Below are 20,810 nucleotides of genomic sequence, written 5' to 3'. Positions count from 1 at the left end.
TTAAGGATAGAACTGATCATTAAAATATAATTAGTACTAGCGAACTACTGAAATTTGCAGGCTCTCAAATTTGCAAATCTTTGAAACTGTATAAATTAAGCAGATAAAAACTAGAATGGGTTGCTGGTTCTTCTAACAGAAAACTGTACGGTATGAAAGCGGTAAAAAGGTATATATGTCGCGAAGGTATATGGGTGTATGGAGGTAGAGATCAATGTCTTCAGGATCTCGGCATTAAAATGAGGTATTATGGTCGTATGCCATTTACCTCCAAGAAATAACTTACTCGGTACTAAATTTGGCAGAATACTGGGTGAACCCTGGAGCCATTTTTTGAAGTTCTGACAACGAGAATAATCTCACCGCCACTCGGGACTGAACTCGAGACCTTCTAGTTGCTCTAGCAAGGAGCTACCCATATGAAAGGAATAGGTATATTCATTTTAAGTAAAGTTGCTGTACGAAGACTATGGATGTGTGAAATATGAAGTGCAAGCGGGGGCTCGTTGTACTGCTTCTAGAATTTTATTTTGATAGTTAATTTTTCCTGTACGCCTCAAATTCAGGGACTTAGGTTTTTTTACATATCGTAAATGCAGGACATGGCCTCCCAATATCACTTACCTTCCAAAGGAAAGCAGGCTCGGAATTTTATTGCCCTCGACAGGTTTCAACGCGTGAACCTTGGATTCAGTGGAAAGCATGTCAACTTCTAGACCGCCGTGGAGGACCAGTGAAAGCCATGCAATAAGATTAGCTTCTTATGTTTGGTTTGGTTATTGTAATTGCTTATTCTATAACGTTTTATCAACTGCTTTGGTTATCTAGCGTCTGATTGAAATGAAATGCCATCGAAACGACTCCAGGGTCCAGCGCCGACAATTTTTTTAACGTTGTTCTCTAACGATGCTGTGTCAACTACGAGGTTATTTAGCGTTGTTGGGATTGGTGATAGTGAGATGGTATTTGGCGAGATGAGGCCCAGGATTCTCTACAGATTACCTGCCATTGACTTTACGGTTGGTAAAAACCTTGGAAAAATCCCAAGTAGTTAATCAACCCAAGCAGGACTCGAACCCGTGCCCGAACGCAACTTCGGATCAGGTGGAAAGTGCCTTAGCCGACCGAGCTACGCAGGTGGCTCGCCGAAAGTTACCCAGCATTTGGTCTTAATGGGTTGAGGAAAAATCCCGGAAAGAACCTCAAGTACGTAACTTATTCCAGGATTTGAACCTGAGCCCGCTCGTTTCACGGTGAGACATGGTAACCATTACTCAACAGCGAAGGTTATGTTTTGTTATGTGAATAGATTTTATTTGAAAGCAAATGTAAACTGCTAGGAATTTGTGTGAATTCAAATCTTAATACAATTAAGAATTTTCATTTTGCGTGCTTCTTGTTAGTCCCAATTAATTTTTCTCAAGTTGTTCAAAGATTCAAATACGAGATGCGCAATTAATTTTAAAGGTTGCGTGAATACTGTTGGGTATCGACTATCTCTTCATAATCTTATCAACTCCAATCTGATAGCTTTGTAGCAATCCACTTCAACAGTTCATCGATGAATTAATGTCTGCAGTAGCACAAAGTAGGGAAGATGAGACTATTTATAGACTTAATGGGAACTCATAGCCATACACCACTAAAGTACACTATTTATTTATTTAAAAATTCATTTGCTTATAAATATCATTTCCTTATTTATAAATTTATTTATATACTTATTCATTTATTTATTATGCATTTACATTTTTACTTATTTATATACTTATTCATTTATTTATTTGTCCATTTATTTGCTTATCCATATATTTGTTTATCCATTTATTTCTTTATCCAATTGTTTATTTGTTTGTTTGTTTATTTATTCATTTATGTAAATCTTTTGAGTATAATTTTTTATTCGTTTTTACTATTGTTTTAAAATGTGCTAATTTGAGTAAAGAGGCAAGATCGCTTTAAATTTTAAGCCGATCGGGAAGCAACTTTGTACACCGTACGGAACAAGAGAACATCGAAGCACGGAGACTATGAGAGGAATGTGGTTTCTTTTCACATAGCAACACGGCCTACGTAATAGCTTCTTCCCTTATATGGCTTCAATCTTTCGAGCTTGTTTGCGGCTTCTTTGAGACCATACACAGATATTGCCGGTCGTTAAGTACAAGAACCGTGTGAATATGTAACAAACAAATTACATAATTTACTTTGCCTAATAAAAAAAGCATTTTCTTCTATTATTAATTTATTCACAACATTCTATACAATTTAGTCAATAACATAGACCGTATGTGACTCAAGTGGCAACATATCCAGGTAAAAAACTAGATGGTCCGAGTTTGCTTTCCAGCAGGGAATATTGTTTTTATCTCCATTCGTAAGTAGTGTGTGTGTATGTATGTATGTATGTATGTATGTATGTATGTATGTATGTATGTATGTATGTATGTATGTATGTGCTAGTATACTTACGTTCATATTGTGTAATCTAACGAGCTGATCTTGAACTTCACTGACTAAATATAACGAAGGAGTCCCGAAACATGCATTGAAGATTCAAGTACACAAGAAACTGCTACATTTAGACAGCTACAAACTAAGATGGGTTTTTATTATTAAAACAGGGTTCTGCGCACTACAAGCAGAACTCCAGAGGATTGGTATCTCAGAAGATAAACCATGTAGAAGATGTTAACTCAATGATGAAGCTGCACAGCGTCTACTGTGTGATTAGCTTAGGCTAGATATCGATATCCAGGTCTGACATTTACCAAAGCAAGTGACTTCCACGAAATCCCAATCAGACAACTAGTTCTCTTCACTGAGAATACAGGGCTGATTGAAAGTACAGTATTTAGAGGACGTATAGTAGTTCAGGAATAGCGTTAACTCTAAAGGCTAGTGACCTACCCTTCCAACATAATCAAATTGTCGATTTAAATTCCTCAAACAAACAGAATGACCCAAACGGCTGACTCTTCAAACAATGAAGCCGCACATGCTGATGAATATGATGGTAATTAGTAAATTTCGATTAGCTAACTGTACAGACCTTACATTTAGGATAATATGAAATTGTTTTCCAGCAGTTAGTGCAATAGGTTTCCTACGTCGGAACGACAATAAAATTTCAGCGAAATAAATACTGAAATAAGGAAAGAATGAAGGAAAATTTAAAAAACGAACAGAATGAACTGACTCTTCGAACAATGGTGCCGCATATGCTGATGAATATGATGACAATTACCTGACTGTACAGACTTTACATTTTAGGATAATATTTTCCAGCAGTTAGTAGCAGTTATGTTTTCTACGTCAGACATAAGGATAAAATTTCAGCAAAAAGAAAAAAATTCCGAAATAAGGAAAGGATGAAGAAAAACCTAGAGAAACACCAAGAAATACAAGTAATCACAAAATAAAGAAAATACGAGATAAAGGGAAGCACGAAATAAAGAAAAAGCACAAAATAAAGAAAAACACGAAATACATATACCAATAAATAAAGTGAAAAACGAAATAAAAGAAAACACGAAGGAAAGAAAATAAGGAAATGAAGGAAAAGACGAAAAAGACAAAGCACAAAAAAATCGAAAACATGAAATAAAGAAAGACATAAAAGAAATGGAAACATGAAAGATAATAATAAATCCAAGTAAGAAATTAAGCAAAAGCGAAATAAGAGAAAACACTAAATAAATATAAGTACGAAATGAAGCAAAACGCGAAATAAAGGACAGCTCTGGAAAGAAGGAATAACGAGAAATGAAGTGGAGAATAAAATAGAACGGAACATGAAATTAATTAAACCACCAAATAAAGGAAAACACGAAGTAGAGACAAGTTTTCGAAAGAAGGAATAGTGCGAAAGAAACTAAAGAACGAAGTAAATCACAACATGGAACTTAGTAACTTACGAAAATAAAGAAATACACGAAAAATGTAGAGCCGAAAAAAGAAAAGTATTTGAAGAGGAACGAAAGATAGTATGAAAGAACGAGTAATGAACAAAAGAGATAAAACAGCATAACAATGTAAGAACAAAGGATGAAACAATGAACCTAAAGCGAACGAAAAGGGGGAATGAAATAACATACGGATAAGAGGACGACACGAGTTAATGTGTTAGTAAAGTGAAAGAAAATGAAGCGAATAAATGTGAGTGAGTGAGTGAGTGAGTGAGTGAGTGAGTGAGTGAGTGAGTGAGTGAGTGAGTGAGTGAGTGAGTGAGTGAGTGAGTGAGTGAGTGAGTGAGTGAGCGAGCTTTTCAATCCTCAATATAATCGAATCTAGTGACACTCCGTTAGCTGAACGACTAGAGCGTCGTATTTCCATGCTGGTAACCCTAGTTCGAATCCCGGAAAGTCCAAGTGGAATTCATTGTGGACAAAGGCAACTCTTGACGGTAGGTTTCCCCTGGATACTTGTTTCCCCTGCTGGAATTCCACCATTGTTTCGTTAATCACCATGCGATGTTATGAAGAGTGTGGTGCACCGAAGGCAACACTACAGAGGCGGCGAAAAGATCTACAGCAGTATCGGTGCGATACTCAAGGGAGATTCTTAGAGGAATGATGCGAAGTACAAGCCATTGGATGAACATAGCCTATATAAGCTAAAGTTCGTGAGAGTGTGTGTACATGAATCACTAACAACTACAAATGAGTGTTACACTGCGTCATCATTAATCGCCCGTCTTAAAACAGCACTTATCACTGACCTACAATTCTCAACATATAGTTAAATTATCGAAAGCGCCCAATCTCTCTCAAGGTTACTCAATTTCTACATAATTACAGTACAAGGTACGACTTAAGTTTTCTCTGTTAAGTCTCACTTCCACATCTGGGTTAATGGCATCGAACGGCGCTTCCAAACACGAGGTAAGAACTCCCATCGGCGACAAAAGCTGGAGCCAGATATTAGTGCAAAGGGAAACCGACGTACTTGAAGGGAACATATTCCACAGTCTTTTGTCTATTACAAATCTCGCAGAATCTGTTTAGAATCGTCCTACGATCTGCATTGGGTGAGATCACGTCAGACAACCGAGTTAAGTTTGTAGACACGAAAGTTCCGTTAGCAATGTGATGTTTTGTAAATAAAAAAAAATAAGCTCTGCAACTTGCATTTAAAGAAATCATGAAATTTTTGGAACTGTGACATGGTAAAGCCCTTTTCATACAGAGAAACTATGAAGAGACTGTGGACTATAATGTTGTGATAAGGACAAATGACAGAGAACATTGAATAATGGGACAAATTATACAAAAATAAACCGCAGTCTTCTTTTCGTGGAACAAAATAATACTGGCAAAGCTCGGAGAGGAAAAGCAAGCAAATCCACCCACCATCACAAGTCGCCGCACCCCACGAGATGATACAAATTAATTCCATTCGAGCTTTACCAATTTTATTCAGTACACAGAAGATGCCTTTCTTGGAAATAACGAAACCTCGTTTATTGCAGGCTTCTTTTATTTTCACTTAAATGTACTTGGCATCGGAAAGGGTTGTTATGTACCCCTCCCAAAAAGGCTCGATTTTCTTGGGAATTTCTACTGACAAGAATCGCCGTGCACTCTGACTATGAGATCATTCACTACTGGTCTGTCACCTCGCGCCACAGTTCAGCTGTCGTCTGACTCCTGACGCACATGTCATTCAAATTGGTTATCAGAGATCGAAAACAACCCTTCATTAGCAGTAGCATAAGTAGTATTAGTAGTAGCAATAATTGTATTAGCATCAGCAGTAGTAGCAATAGTATAAGGAGCAATGTTAGTAATACTAGTAGCAAAAGCAGTAGTAATAGCATTTTATGTAACGACACTTTCAACTCAAGAAGTTATTCAGCATCGAAATTCATCGTGAACGAGAAATGGCAGACGAATATTGTCTGGAGCGCTACATTAGAGACAGAATTCTTTACTTATCGTAAATCTACGATATGGGGCCTATAGTTTTAGCCCTTTTCCGAAAGAAGCCATGCTAAGGATTTTATAGCGCTTTGAATCCATCGCCCTCGGCCTGGTTCATCCGCGGGCCTCTGATACAAAGGCCAGAGTAGTAACTGCGAAACTAAAGAAGACATTGTTCTTGTTTGACATATAGCTATAGGTCAATTGGACACTTCAGGCCTTGAACCCTCTGTTTTCGACGTGCAAGTTCAAATGTCTAGCCCAGTTTTATACTTTTAGCTGTTCTACAGTGATCCCAGCAAACATGCCTAGCTCAGTCACCTCGTATGCTAAACGTGAACCAACACTGTCGGTGCAGGTGAACTAGATGGTGAGGGTGAGGAAGTCGCGTTCTACAAGTACTAAATGTACTACATTTGCCGACCGTTGATCTAGCCGTTCAACCAAAGATGAGTCTAATAATGTATTGTAGTAGTCAATATGGCTCTGGGTAAACGGCAGTTTCAGAACCAGTGACGAGGAGAATTTAACGTAGAGACCCCAAGACATCAAATTCAACATCTATTGTGTCATAATGCCTATTTCATTTTATTTAAATGAATATTGGCAGGTTGAAAAGGATGAAGAAATGAACAAACAATTCGTGTAAAGAGTACAGAAATGAAGCAATGGAAAATTGTAGAAATGTTCGTCGGAGAATGAGCGAAAATAAGCAGTTTCCATACGGAACAATGATAGAAAGAAGCAATGTTTTTATATGGAAAGAAGAACAGTAATTTATGTGGGAGGAGCAATTACTGTTAAATTAATATGTTCGTGTGAAGGAAAGAAAAGAAAGCAGTATTCACACGCTAGACATAAAGAACAAAGAAAATATGAAGAGAAAACTATCTTCACCAGAGGAATGAGAGAACAATTAATACATTTTGAATTTAAATTATGAAATTAACATGTTATGCAACAGTTTGATCGATGTAATAAAATTGTGATTCTGATTTTTGCAGTAAACGCTTATGAAATGAATGTACATATCTTGAAATATACCTGATACAGGCATACTCGTACTGAAAATAAAACAGTATTGAGTGGTGGTGAATAGTGTTGATTGTCATTATAAATTAAACATATCTATTGTAATTATTGTATTTGTATTAAATAGCGACTATAGCGTACATACAGTAGTGAATGTGTCATATTAAAATTAAAACAGAGATAGAAATTATATTTTAGATAATTCTGGTGCTGTTGAACACAGATTTAAGAATTTAAAAATATAAACAAAAGTTATATACGAAAACAATGTACAGAAACAATTGAAAACAGTGACAGGGGATCTACGGAATCCTGTTGATATGGTTAATACATCTTTGTTTTATTGTTTTATATGTTATTCTTATTTTTAGATCTACTCAAGTTTCCATTTGGAAACTCGTTTTCTACAACATTTATCGGTTTTAAGTTTTATGAAAGCCGTATATGATCGCGTAGGCCTATATAGCCTATTATACAAGTACAATTGAAAACTATTTTCAATAACGTTTTACTGAAATCACTGAACATTTCTTTATAACACACTTTGTGAAGTATTATTCGATACGCTATTATATGTAATTATTATAAATATATTCGATGTTTTATTTTTGGACTTTCATAAATTCTCTATTTCGTTTCCTACTACTTTCCTTTATCCGTTTATGTCAATATACACAGGTTGCATTTACACCCTCTTTAACTTCTTTCTCCCGTTTGCTATAGGACTACTCACGCATATATATTGGTTTTGACTGTGTTCTGCCCATGGCAAAATAATACTAATGGATTAATGCATTGTTTTAGTCTATCCTCTTGTACATAAGTAATAAACTGTTTCATTTTCAGTTAACTCCCTTCTATTTCACGGACTCATCCAGTAACATTATTGGCAGTATCCGGTTACATGCAGATAACGCTAGTTGCTTATCAGATAACGATCGACACATCCAACAGCAAGTATGTTACGTAATATCCGACAGATAGCAGCTGCGTATGCTTTGGCATATGCAGCATCAAACAAAGACTTCCTGAACTAAGTGTTACGGTATAAACGTTAAGTTTTTCTCATCAAATGTCCCTCGAATAAAGATGTATTCACTAAGAGATGGGGTGTAACAGCGTTTTGTCATCGCAGCTCCGAACTGTGACAGTTCCGGAAAAATCGCTGTGACAGGCCTAATAATGATTTTGTCATAGTGCGGTTCAGTGGCGGCTCGTGGGTATTGAATTAAGGGGGGCTGCATACAAAAATAAACCAAGCAACTTATTTTATTTAAAGATTAGTTCCATGCGCCTTGTCTTGTAGGTTGCAAACTTTTGAATCATCTTCTTATTAAAATCCAGTATGTCGTTTAACATAATCTTTGCAATGGAAAACATAGCTAATGCTGTCACTTGTCACATCGTATTTCTAAGATAGGATTTTACTCTCATCAAACACGAAAAGCAACGTTCTGGTTCGGAAGTTGTCATTGGTATGGTGATAGCTATGCGTAGTAGTTCCACAACTTATGAAAATGAGGCCTGCAAGTTCTCAGATAGAAGAAACTGCAAGAGCTTGACTGCGTCACTGATATTTCTGAATTCTTGTCTCTGATACAACGCAGTGAGTTCCGTTTTTAGTTTGTCTTTATCGAACATTAGAAAAAGTTTCACACATACATTTAGGTCATTTTCAGGAAATGAGCTTCTGTAGCATTCAAATTTTTCTTGACACAGAAGAGAAGATAATATCAGATGATCTATGAACTGAAATCGGGTGTTAGCTTGTGTGATAATGAGGTCACACACTTCCTTGGCTGCAGCAACCCTTGTCTGAATCCCTTCGACCTTACGACGGTTTTTAGGATTTTCATTTTCACAGATCTCGCTGCTCAACTGTGCACTGTTCCGTGCTTGCCTCATTTATTGTGATGTTGTTAGATGTTTCAGATTCGATAAATTAGCAAAAAATATGCGGGCCTTTGTATTTTCTTTAGCGGCTCTTTCCATTATGAGATTCAACTGATGGGCACTTAATTTCACATTTCTCTTGAATTGTTAAGGTACTGAACTGAATAGACTGTAAATATTGTACAGAATTAAACATTGTTGCACTTGTTATACTCACAACATTAAAGAAAATGTATTTAAAACTGCGCGCTACTGACAAACTGCTGCAAATTTTGCAGCGCCTGGAAACTCTGGATTCCTGGCGAGGGGCTAGCAGGGACGAGGGGTAAAACTAACTCGCAAAGCCTCCGAGACGAGACTGGCAGCTCCAGGGGAGGAAGAGGCTTCACCCATAGTCCTTGTCTCTGGCTTCGCTCTGGCAGCACCAGGGGAGGAAGTGACTTCAGTAACGATTGCGTGCATGTCAATGAGAGCGAAATTTTAAAAAATTCGAGCCGCTAAATAGAGACTGTATAATAAATGTATTTCACAACATAAAACGAGATAAGAGCCACAAATGTCTGGGGGTGCTGCAGCTCCGCAGCACCCCTTCGAAAGCCGCCCCTGGTGTGGTTTATGTACAGTGTGCTTTACAGTTTGCTTTAAACTCAATTTTTTTTTAATTTCAAATTTATTTTTTTTTTTTCAAATTTCAAATTTATTTATTTAATACACAAGGTTTACACTACATTAGGCATTGCAGTCTGAAAGAGCAGAAGCTCGTGCTTGGGCGCAGTTCAGTCTACTTATATAAAATTGAAGAGTGTTAATTCAGCACAATAATATTAATATCTAGTAAAATACAGACCATGTAATGCCATATAAGAATATAGAGAATGCAAAGTACACGAGTATTAAATTAAAATTTTAAACTTATACAGCTTAATAAAAGACAAAACAATTAAATAATTAATCTAATTTGTTTCCTAAATCTGAGTGTGTTCAGAGTACCTAGTTCAGGTAAGATCTAATTAATGCGTTATATTCTGGGTCTAAAATTTCTGCTGTGTTTTAATCCAGCAGTTGTGCGGCATTTGGGGATGTTTAGAAAGAAACTGTGTTGGATAATTCTTGGCGATGGCGAATGTTTTCCAACTCGAGACGACAGATACTTAATAATTATGTTTATTGCTCTTCTGGGATACAAAATCACCGGTGGCATAACTTTACATCAACAATAGACTACTGATTAGAGCGGCGAGTAACAAACAAGCGGTTATCGCTGTGTGGGCGCGTATATTCATCCAAGAATATTTATGACGGTTAACTGAATCATTCGTGGCAAATTTAGAGAGTACGTTCGGTGATACGTGGACGCAGCTTGAATATCAAAGAGTTGCCGACTTTTACCTTTTGATTATAAATCTAAGTTATCTTGCCCTTCGAGATAATATGAATCTTATAACTTGCAATTGTCTGGAGCTGTCACATAATATGGTCACATGTACTATACGTACATCAGTCTCCATCGCTATGAGTCGCATATCGGACGGAGAAGGCAATTTCTCGGCGATTTAGAACTGTAGTCAGATTCGGAACCAGGGAAAAATCAGTCACAGCAACAAATCACAGGTCTTCAAATGACATCCCACCACTAATATTCAGGTCAATAAATCAGTATGATGAAAAAACAAGTAACGAATGCCAAATAATAGGATTCCTGAGACTACAAGTACCTAAATAACCGCCAAGGATACATGGAAATGTTGAACCCCCGAAAAGAGACGGAGGGAACCTTCTTCTATAAGATGAAAACAGAATCTGTCGGTCTTACCTCATATTCAGCATTAGAAGTGTACATTATTAAATGTTCAATGTCTACTGTATATTTGTACTATCTATTAACATTTTATACATTCAGTAGAGTGTAAATCGTACAGGTACCAAATTCCTTAATAAATATTCGTTTTAGTGTGCTGAAACAGAGTAACCTGTTTAGCAAATTGGTTCACAGCATATCAAATACTTCAAAAGAACAACACGCATCCGGTCCGATATCTGAAACCACAAGTCAGGTGAACGGCTTTTGATAGTCAAGAAGCAGGTGAATCCAATAGAGGCCGACAGAGCCGAGAAAGAAATTCTCATCCTACTTCCGCCGTTACACCTGATACCACAGTGAGTCAGACATAGCAATTTACTGCAATTTTCATTGCTCTAGAGCCTAGTACAAACTGAAATATATTAAATGGAATTATTTGTTACGTTCGCTTTATAAAATAAAGTATTTATCGAGGTTATCAATGAATACAATAATTGGGCCTATTACTACATTGTATACCTATATCACTGACTGTCAATTTATATTAAATATGCTTTACTCTCTCTTTTTCTCTTCCTTATTTTATTTATTTATTTATTTATTTATTTATTTATTTATTTATTTATTTATTTATTTTTTTGCTCTTGTGTGTTATTTATTGGTTTGAATTAAGTTATTTACTGTATTTAGTAAACTGTTCTTGTAAATGTTATGTTATATTATTGGTTAAGACCACACCGTACACGAGCCTGGCTCTTACGGTAGTGGCTATAAACATTTTTGTTTTATAATTTTATTTTAATTTGTACTCACTAGCTAGCTAGTTAAATAAAATAAATAAAACATAAATGAGTGAATATACTTACTAACTAAAACATAAAGAAACATATTAAAATAAAAGAAAATAAATGAAAACAGCGAGTGAGCGAGGAAACCTTAGTTAAATGACAGGAATTAAGAGAAGAAGGAATAAAACTAAGATAAATCAAGAAAAAAAGAAAATAAGAGGAGAAGATAGAAACAAGACGAGAAATAAGAAGTAAAAGAGGAGAAATAATAAAAAAATGCATGGCGCTACAGCCCATGAAGGGCCAAGACCGAACAGCGGCTGCTGGTCTCACGTTAACATGGCGAAGCAGAGGTGGACGATCATCCAACCAGAATTGAGGTATCGTGTGGTCAGCACGATGATTTCTCCCAGCCGTTATAGCTGGTTTGCGAAACCGGATTTTCGCTAACTATCGTAGCTCCCCAAGTGCATCACGATGCTGAGTGGGCACCGGTCCCATACACTGGCCGAAATTTCATGAGAAAATTTCTTCCCCCATGAGAACTCGAACCAGCGCGCATTCCTTAACGCGAGTCCTAAGCAGGATGCCCTAGATCACGACGCCACGGCGCGGGACGGAGAAATAATAACATGGAGAAATATACGATAGGCCTACAGCAAAAAAGAAGTGACAGGGAATTAATCGAATCCGTATAATTGCGTACAACGTCCTAGATTGTCACTGTGAACAGTTTGGATTGTAAGGATGTTGGGATTTGAAACGAAAATCTGATATTTCTTTTCATTTCTGTCTTTATACTTCCCACATTTAAGTTTAACAAGACGGAGCCTTCTCATTAATAATTACTTCATAATTTGCTTCCTCATTTCATTAGCCTAGTCTCGAGAAAACAATGCAATCCATAGTCGAAACGATTCACAATACAGATTTGCTCCAATGAAAAACTTTAAAGAGAAATTCTACTATTCATGAGGACAATCTCTGGATTGCAACCTCAATACATGTTTCTAATGTATTATTCATATAAGTTATGTTCATTTGCAAAACTGTAAATATCTTAATGATGTAATAAACTTTTATATAATTAAAGAAAAACATCAATATGACGTCAGTGAGTTGTTTCGAAACTGTAATAAGTAATAATAAATACGTCATTACGAAGAATTGGACTCATTTATAAATTAATACTAAGGTTAAGTACTCTAGAACCAGATTATGTTACGCGAACATATAGGTGAAATTTCTATTCCCTAAGCAAATTTAAAGATAGAAGTCTGAAATGTTGTAGAGTTAACTCCTTATAAATAGTGTATACCAAATTTAATCAAATTTGGTTTTAAAATGTGTTAATTATTAACATTTTTGTAAATTGAAATTTAGTCTATTTTTAAATTGCTATTATTCCTATAAATTTTAAAAATTTTGCCAGAAATTCCACTTTTATAATTTTGAAACACCCCAAAACAAAACTTACTATCCGGTGTTTTCATTTCTTTTAATCCCCAAAAAATAACAAAAATTATTTTACATTGTCAATTGTAAAAACAGCGGAAAATTAGCAACTCCTGCAAAGAAATATATATTTAACATACAAAGGGAGAATTAAAGAAAATCCTTACAGTATGTTTTGTTACACACAATCACAATCACAATCGCAAAAAATCATTCAAGTAGTACAAACTTTGTAGGATAAGCATTTTTAGCAAAGCAAAATGTGTGAAAAGAAAAGCGGACAAAAATTAGTTTGAAATTTTAAATAAATATAAACACAAACATGTGCCTTTTAAAATGGCTGCCGAAACATGCTATTGGAGGGGCATAAGTGGATGGAAATTAACCCAGAGCTTTCTTAGACATAAATAATTGTTTAATGCCAAAAACTAAAAATGACAAATTTTCACCTATGTGTACCTAACAGAAGGGGAAAAAATAGGAATTTAAAAGAATGGGAGCAGAAGGAAGGAAATGAGAAAGACTTAGAAGAAGAGAAAGCTAGAAAGTAAGATAACAACAAACAAAGATACAGAAGTAGCTAGAAAATGTGTAAGAAAGGGGGAAGGGAGGAAATGAGAAGAGAGGTTTATAGAAGATTAGAATAACAAGAAGATAATGATAAAGAGTGTATTTCAAAAACAAGAAACTAGGAAGGCGGAAGGAAGAGAAATGGAGAGGCTTTGAATGAGAAGCAGGAGAAGAACATGGAAGATTCTGTAATAAGGTGAAGATGGTCGAGAATAAAACAATAGAAGGAAAGCAAGGACAAGAAATGGAACAAGAATGGTTAGAATACTCAATTGGTTGTTTTCTTCTTACAAATTCAATTGTCGAAAATAAAGGCGAATTGGTTCCGCGTCGTTACTGAGGTTGCGTTGTCACGACCATGAAAGAGCTGCAAGCAATTCGCTACACGAGGGTCGCTAAATAGAGCAGCGCAATCAGGTAGCTTCGTTGTCATATACAACCACCATTAAGGACTATTCCACAGGAATCTGAATAACAATTGTGGCTATACGGATATTATAGCATATTCAGTACACCTCATTCACTTTCTAAATAAAATGTAGAAAAAGTACAATTGAAAAAAAATTCAAAGTTGAAATACATTACAGATAAATAAAAGTTTTACCATTTTTCATTACTAAAAAGTGATATTCGGTATGCAGACTATGCATGTATTGTATTTTATTTTAATTTACACAAAGATTTGTTCATCTTTAATATTTCATACAGTATTTATATGTTAATGCAGTGGTTTTCAACAGCCGGTGTAGGTCCGCGAAATTATTTTGGTGGTCCGCGGTGAAAATTCGTAGATTTCAATATTAGTATTAGTTTTTTTCCGTAATTATGCAAAAAGCAGAGTTTCTATTTTACCGGTCCCCGACATTACTGCCTGACTTTTACCGGTCCGGGAGTGTCAAAAGGTTGAAAATCGCTATATTAATTTACGAGTTAGATCAACAAAGTTTGCGATTCTTTGTTTGAATAATGTATCTAACTGTATTAATAATTTAACAAAAATGAAAAGAAATAGCAATTCCTTTTTCGAAATCAGCACTATTACTTTTTAATCAAAAATATTTCCTTGCACAAAGAAAAAAAAGAGAGTGAGTGAGTGGGTAAGTGAGTGAGTGAGTGAGTGAGTGAGTGGTTGGGTAGGTGAGTGAGTGAGTGAGTGAGTGAGTGAGTGAGTGAGTGAGTGAGTGAGTGAGTGAGTGAGTATCTAATGACTACCCACTTCACTTGCGATGCACAAAGAAAGTTGCACTATTATAATGTTACTGCAAGTATAGGCTGTATGTTCCCAAAAAATCCCAGTTTAGAAATAACTAATTTCCGTTAAGTACCATCAAATGATGGCGGTACACTATAAACATAGGGCTAAGCTGGGTGCAGTGATCTTGCAGCGAACTAGCCGCTAGGTTTAATGCGTTGTTACCTAGATAAATAAACGAGCTACCTCACCATGACGATGCTTTTCTTTATTTCTTTACTCACACGAAATGCATTAGCTATGTTACTGTACTATACTCTAACCACTTGGACCACAATGGTAGAAAATAAACGAACAAATTAATCGGTGAAAGTAAAGGTATTCCTTTTAGGCGTCATGAAGGCGGATTTGGGGTAACAAGAAGACAGACCTCCAAATATTAAAAATATAAATAAATAAAAAGAAGCTGAGGTACACGCAGCTATTAAGGATGTAGCGTAAAGGCCACGATCATCAGTTCCAATCCTACCCAATGACGGATTAATCACTTGGCCAACCTATGACATGGTCTAATGCCGCGGGCCCTAGGAGACCAACCAATGTGAAAGTAGCGCAAGGCTAGTCCCGAAACTGCGCGAAATTTTCCCAGTTGAAGTTGTCAACAATAAAAGGAAAATCATGCTCTGTTTAGCTCTCGATTTCCCGCGACACAAACATGCCGTTACAAATTGTCTGCAACATACTGTTGAACCCTGAGTGAGGAGTGAGTTTAAGACTATGGAGGGAATCAAAATATGATTTAAACTCGTCGTTGTTTAAGAAGGCCGAAAATCGACAAATTAAAACAATATGAGACATGTTTTAACATCATCACATACGTTAAAACCCATTAATTCATGTTCAGAGGAATTTCCAGTCTCCTCCGTTAGTACTCGCCAGTTGATAGATTTTGTTGAAACTTTAAGTAAACAAGCAACAGAGCACACTAAATAATACAACGCAGAACGCAGTGTTTCCTTTGTGTTTCTTATTTTCGGCAAAAATAAATTATTATTGTTTAATACCAATTTACTACTTTTATTTTAGAGCAAGTAACAGATCCCTTTTTCACCCTCTTTTTAAAGTGATGATAAAGAACATTCATAATACTTTGAATAAAAGGTGCAGAATACAGAATATTCTTTTTATGCAATGGCAAGTGCTTGACTTTATATCATTCACTGAACTAGGAATGACACGCTGTAACTGTAGATTTGTTCGCTGCCGCATCGTTGCCCTCGGTGTACCACGTACCATCTACATAATACCGCATGATGATGATTAATGAAGCAATAGTAGAGAAAATGAAAGTTTCCGAGAAACATATCACGATGCAATCTTCGTCCATAAATCCACTTGGATCCATCGGGATCTTTTTACTTGGTTATTTAACGACGTTATATCAACTACTATTCGTAAGTTATTTAGCGTCGATGGACTTGATGATAACGATATGGTATTTGGCGAGATGAGGCCAAGGGTTCGCCTTAGATTGCGTGACATTCGCATTACATTGGAGAAAACCACGGAAAAACTCAACCAAGTATCAGCCCAAGCGGGAATTGAACCCACGCCCGAGCGCAGGCAAGCACCTCAGCCGACTGAGCTACGTCGCGTCGATGGCTCCCACCGGAATTCAAATCCGGATTACTAGTGTGGAAAGCCAGCGAACGCTCTAGGCTTTTGGCTAACTCGAGCCATAAAACCTGAATATTGATTATGCCAGCGGTGAATATTCAAGCCCGTACAGGCAAAAGCGCGCGCGGACAGATTGCTCTGCGCGCGGGTTGCCGTTTTTCTACTAGAATGAAAAAGCTCCTATGTGGTGTCAGATTCCCCCGACAATAACGTCCTGCTTCTTCATTTCACTGAAGAGTGCGTAGTCGCTGGGTGCGAGGTCTAGTGAGTGCGGAGCATCGAAGCAATGGAGGCACAAGGACAGTTCTGTACCAAAGAAGTTCCGGTCCACTGGATCCTTTGGAAAGCAAATGGCAACGGTCTTCTGAGACGAAAATGGCATCTTGATGGTGAATTGACTATCGCCGAAAACCACCATCAACAGCAATGTGTGGTGTCAGATTTTCTGACAATAACGCCCTGCAAGCAGTTGTCTGAGATTGGGTGCGTGACACCCCAGAGAATGGTACCATGTGGCCATTAGAAAGCTACCGAAGCGATAGCAACGATGTATATCACTTTAGGGAGAATACGTGGAAGGACTGAAACCTAACCTGGAAGCCTGAACCATCCACGACACGGTAAATATCTATAATCTAAATCAGGTCCGTGCACGCTTCATCCATATGAGCGTGCCCAGCGTGCTCTTTCCCCGTTGGCAAGGTGAGTCCGCAGTTCCGCTCTCTGATCTAAGCTCACCGCATCATTGGCGTCCGTTGTATTTTTTTATTTTTATTTTAGTAGGTTATTTTACGACGCTTTATCAACATCTTGGGTTATTTATTTAGCATCTGAATGAGATGAAGGTGATAAAGCCGGTGAAATGAGCCCGGGATCCAGCACCGAAAGTTACCCAGCATTTGCTCATATTGGGTTGAGGAAAAACTCCAGAAAAAATCTCAACTAGGTAACTTGCCCCGGCCGGGAATCGAACCCGGGCCACCTGGTTTCGTAGCCAGCCGCGCTAACCGTTACTCCACAGGTGTGGACTGCGTCCGTTGTATAGTTTTACGACACGAAGTGTACTGTAATACATATACTACAATATTAGCACTAAGACATAAATGTGATAAAACCAGTTTTAAATGCTTTTTATTTTATTCTTTTTATTTTTTTTAATTGGGTCTTTTTACGACGCTGTATCAACATCTCAGGTTATTTAGCGTTTGAATGAGATAAAGGTGATAATGCCGGTCAAATGAATCTGGGGTCCAGCACCGATAGTTACCCAGCATTTGCTCATATAGGATTGAGGGAAAACCCCGGAAAAAACCTCAACCTGGTAACTTGCCCCTGACCGGGATTCGAACCCGGGCCACCTGGTTTCGCGGCCAGACGCGCTAGCCGTTACTCCACAAATGTGGACTTTTAAATGCTAAATGTTTAATAAAAATAATATTACAATACATTTCAAGCATATTTCTGCTTACAAATTAACTTTTACTTTTTTTTTTTAGCAAAACATTTCTGAGTTTCACAGTGCTGAGTGACATGGAAATGGACTGACACATTTTCATCAGGTTAGGGTAAAATTCTTCTGCAGACATTATTAAGCGTTCGTTAATGATATCTTCATCATCAACATTTTTGAGACGTCTTGCTAAATGTAAACAAATTCGGTAACAGCCGATAAGCTGACTCGCTGTAGGCTATATCTGTTCTTCGGTGTCTCTTTAAAAGCAAAATATATAATATACTTAAAATATGACAGTGATATTGTTATTATTATTATTATTATTATTATTATTATTATTATTATTATTATTATTATTATTATTATTATTATTATTATTCTAAATTTCACTTATTTCATGGGGTAACTTTACTCCTGACCGCTGTGATCGAATGTCCCCCCCCCCGAAGAGTTATTTTAAGTTCATTTAAAATTCTTTTGACAATTGTGCTTCTTTCATTTATTAATTTCATTTCCTATTGACCTACATAGTCATAATGTTGTTGGCGGTGATATGCGGCGTAATGTATCTTAAGATCGAATTTTTTTTATTGATCTGAAGTTTTTGTATATATTAAACACTGCACTTCCTTCAAATTGAATACAAAAAACTTCTTCCCTATCACACTTCATAGTAGGCGTGGTAGATCTCTGCTTATCGCTTGGAATTTGTTGAGATATGTTTTCTCTGTACATTTGTTAGTTACTGATTTAACGGTTAACGCTGTAACTTCACTGATTTCATGACAACTGACGTCACACGAGGCAGCCAACCAGCGTATTCCGAATCTCACTGGACCGGTGGACAACAACGACGTCACACTGCAGCGAAATAGAAACAAAACTGCTGGAAGGTTCGATGGCTGTCATGGCGGCTGTACAAGTTGTTGTCTGTGCTACACTAGCAAGATTTTGCGAAATTTCCGTATTGTCATCTCGTTCAAAGAAAAGAGAGCATAAACAATTTATTTCTTGAACCGGTAGTAATAACTGGTCCGTTGACATGTTCGCTCATAAGTCATTAACATATTGGTTTTACGTTGTGCTCATTACAAACAATACAGCAGAACACACCGCCATGACACAACAGTACACGATGTCATTCGTCTGTTAATTCCCGCCCTATACAAGAACCAATCAGATTCACCGATGGCGGCTGATGGAGACTGCCACCACCTCTGCAAGCTGATGGCACCTGTGCGACACCGGTGGAGCATCAGTGACGTCATCGTTGAAAGTCGGAACACCACACCGTGATGCCATCGGATTGCTCAGCGCTGAGATTCGGAATACGCTCAACGCTATCGTGCATGGATCTGATCTAAATCATTTGTAATCAACAAGTATATTTATGGTGAACACTGGAAGGAGTGCAGTCTCTGTAGAATAAATAATAATAAGTAATGGTTGTGTTTAAGGGCACGGAACGACAATAGACTACAAGAGGTAAGAAACAAACGCATGAAAATGCCCCGGATGTAACCCGGACTTTCTAGTCTCCCCTTGTTGAGGTTGGGTTAACCGCAGCTTGCGGCTCTTAGCAAGTTTGTTTCAGCACCCGGGCTTTGAAAATCTGCAAGGATCCGATTTCCAGCTCGCTGTTATGGGGACACACGTGCAGGCACTCAAGTAATCAGGTTCAAAGCCAAAACAAATTGCTTTCAATAATAGCTGCAGACATTTCAGTCTATTAATACGAGTATATAGGCCTACTATGTACTTCGATGTCGAACATCTCGAGTGATCGACAATATTGTCCGCAATAATTCATGCGACTCTGTTGATAATGGCAGCAACTAGGAACACACAACAGTGGTGGAAACCATCACGCATTTCAAGCCATTGTTAAATTGCCCGTAACGGACCCTGGGGCGCTATAGAGCTTGTATATGCACAAGATAGCTTATATGCAACATTAAACAAAATCTACAAGGTAGAATGCACAATCTTAGCTACGTCAAGCAGCTGATAGTTTCCAGTTTGAGGCAAGGATTCGATTTATGGTGAAGAGAAACGTACTGAATAATAATAATAATAATAATAATAATAATAATGATAATAATAATAATAATAATAATAATAATAATAATAATAATAATAATAATAATAATAATAATAATAATAATAATAATAATTTACTCTAGCTAGCAGAGTTAAGGCCGTAAGGTTTTCTCTTCCACTCAACCAGCAAACGTATACACATACGAGTGTACATACATGGATTAGACTATTATTTCGACACAATGTGCGTGTCATAAAATTTACTTTAAAATTATTTAATGAAGGAAAATAGTGTAATAAAATTTTTATACCGGAAACTAAACTTAGTAAGTATGAAGTTCTGTTTCTGATTATGATTACGAGAAAGTTTTATATTCAAAGACCTCTCTGGTGCAAAAAAATGAATAATCCATGCTAAAAAATATCAAAAGATATAAACGCTATGCAGGAGATTTAAGCAAATAATGGAGAAAACAAAGAGGAAGAACGCTTAATAAATTAGAAAATTAAAAAAGAGCGATTCTAACTAAGGAAATAACACAAACATAGAATAAGTTAAATTAAATGTTTCCACAAGACTGAAGAAGAAGAAGAAGAAGAAGAAGAAGAAGAAGAAGAAGAGATGCATGAAAGAGAAGACAAAATATCTAAAAGGAAGACAAAAGCACGTGGAAAAAAGACAAAGAACATGAAAAGCAAAAGTAACTTAAGTGAAAAAAAGACAAGATACATGAAAAAGAAAATAAAGTACGTGAAAAAGAAGACACAGTGCTTTAAAAAAAGAAAATGTACATGAAAGAAGACAAAATGCGTTAAGAAGAAGACAAAATATATGAAAAGAAGACCAAGACTACGTGAAAAATAGGACAAAGTAACGTGAAAAAGTACATGGAAAATAAGACGATGTGAAAAAGTACGTGAAAAAGACAAAGTGCATAAAAAAGAAGACAAAGTACATGAAAAAGAAGACAAAATGCATGAAAAAGGG

At 36.7% G+C, this 20,810-nt stretch overlaps 1 protein-coding gene across 1 annotated transcript in view; it reads right to left on the bottom strand.

Moving 5' to 3' along the window:
* Positions 1-20,810, bottom strand: part of LOC138694480 (uncharacterized) — a 102,146-nt gene that overhangs the window by 10,600 nt on the left and 70,736 nt on the right. The gene's annotated exons all lie outside the window — the stretch shown is intronic.

The sequence above is a fragment of the Periplaneta americana genome, chromosome 2 (assembly GCF_040183065.1).
Source record: "Periplaneta americana isolate PAMFEO1 chromosome 2, P.americana_PAMFEO1_priV1, whole genome shotgun sequence".
Lineage (NCBI taxonomy): Eukaryota > Metazoa > Arthropoda > Insecta > Blattodea > Blattidae > Periplaneta > Periplaneta americana.
This window is presented reverse-complemented; position numbering and strand designations above follow the sequence as displayed.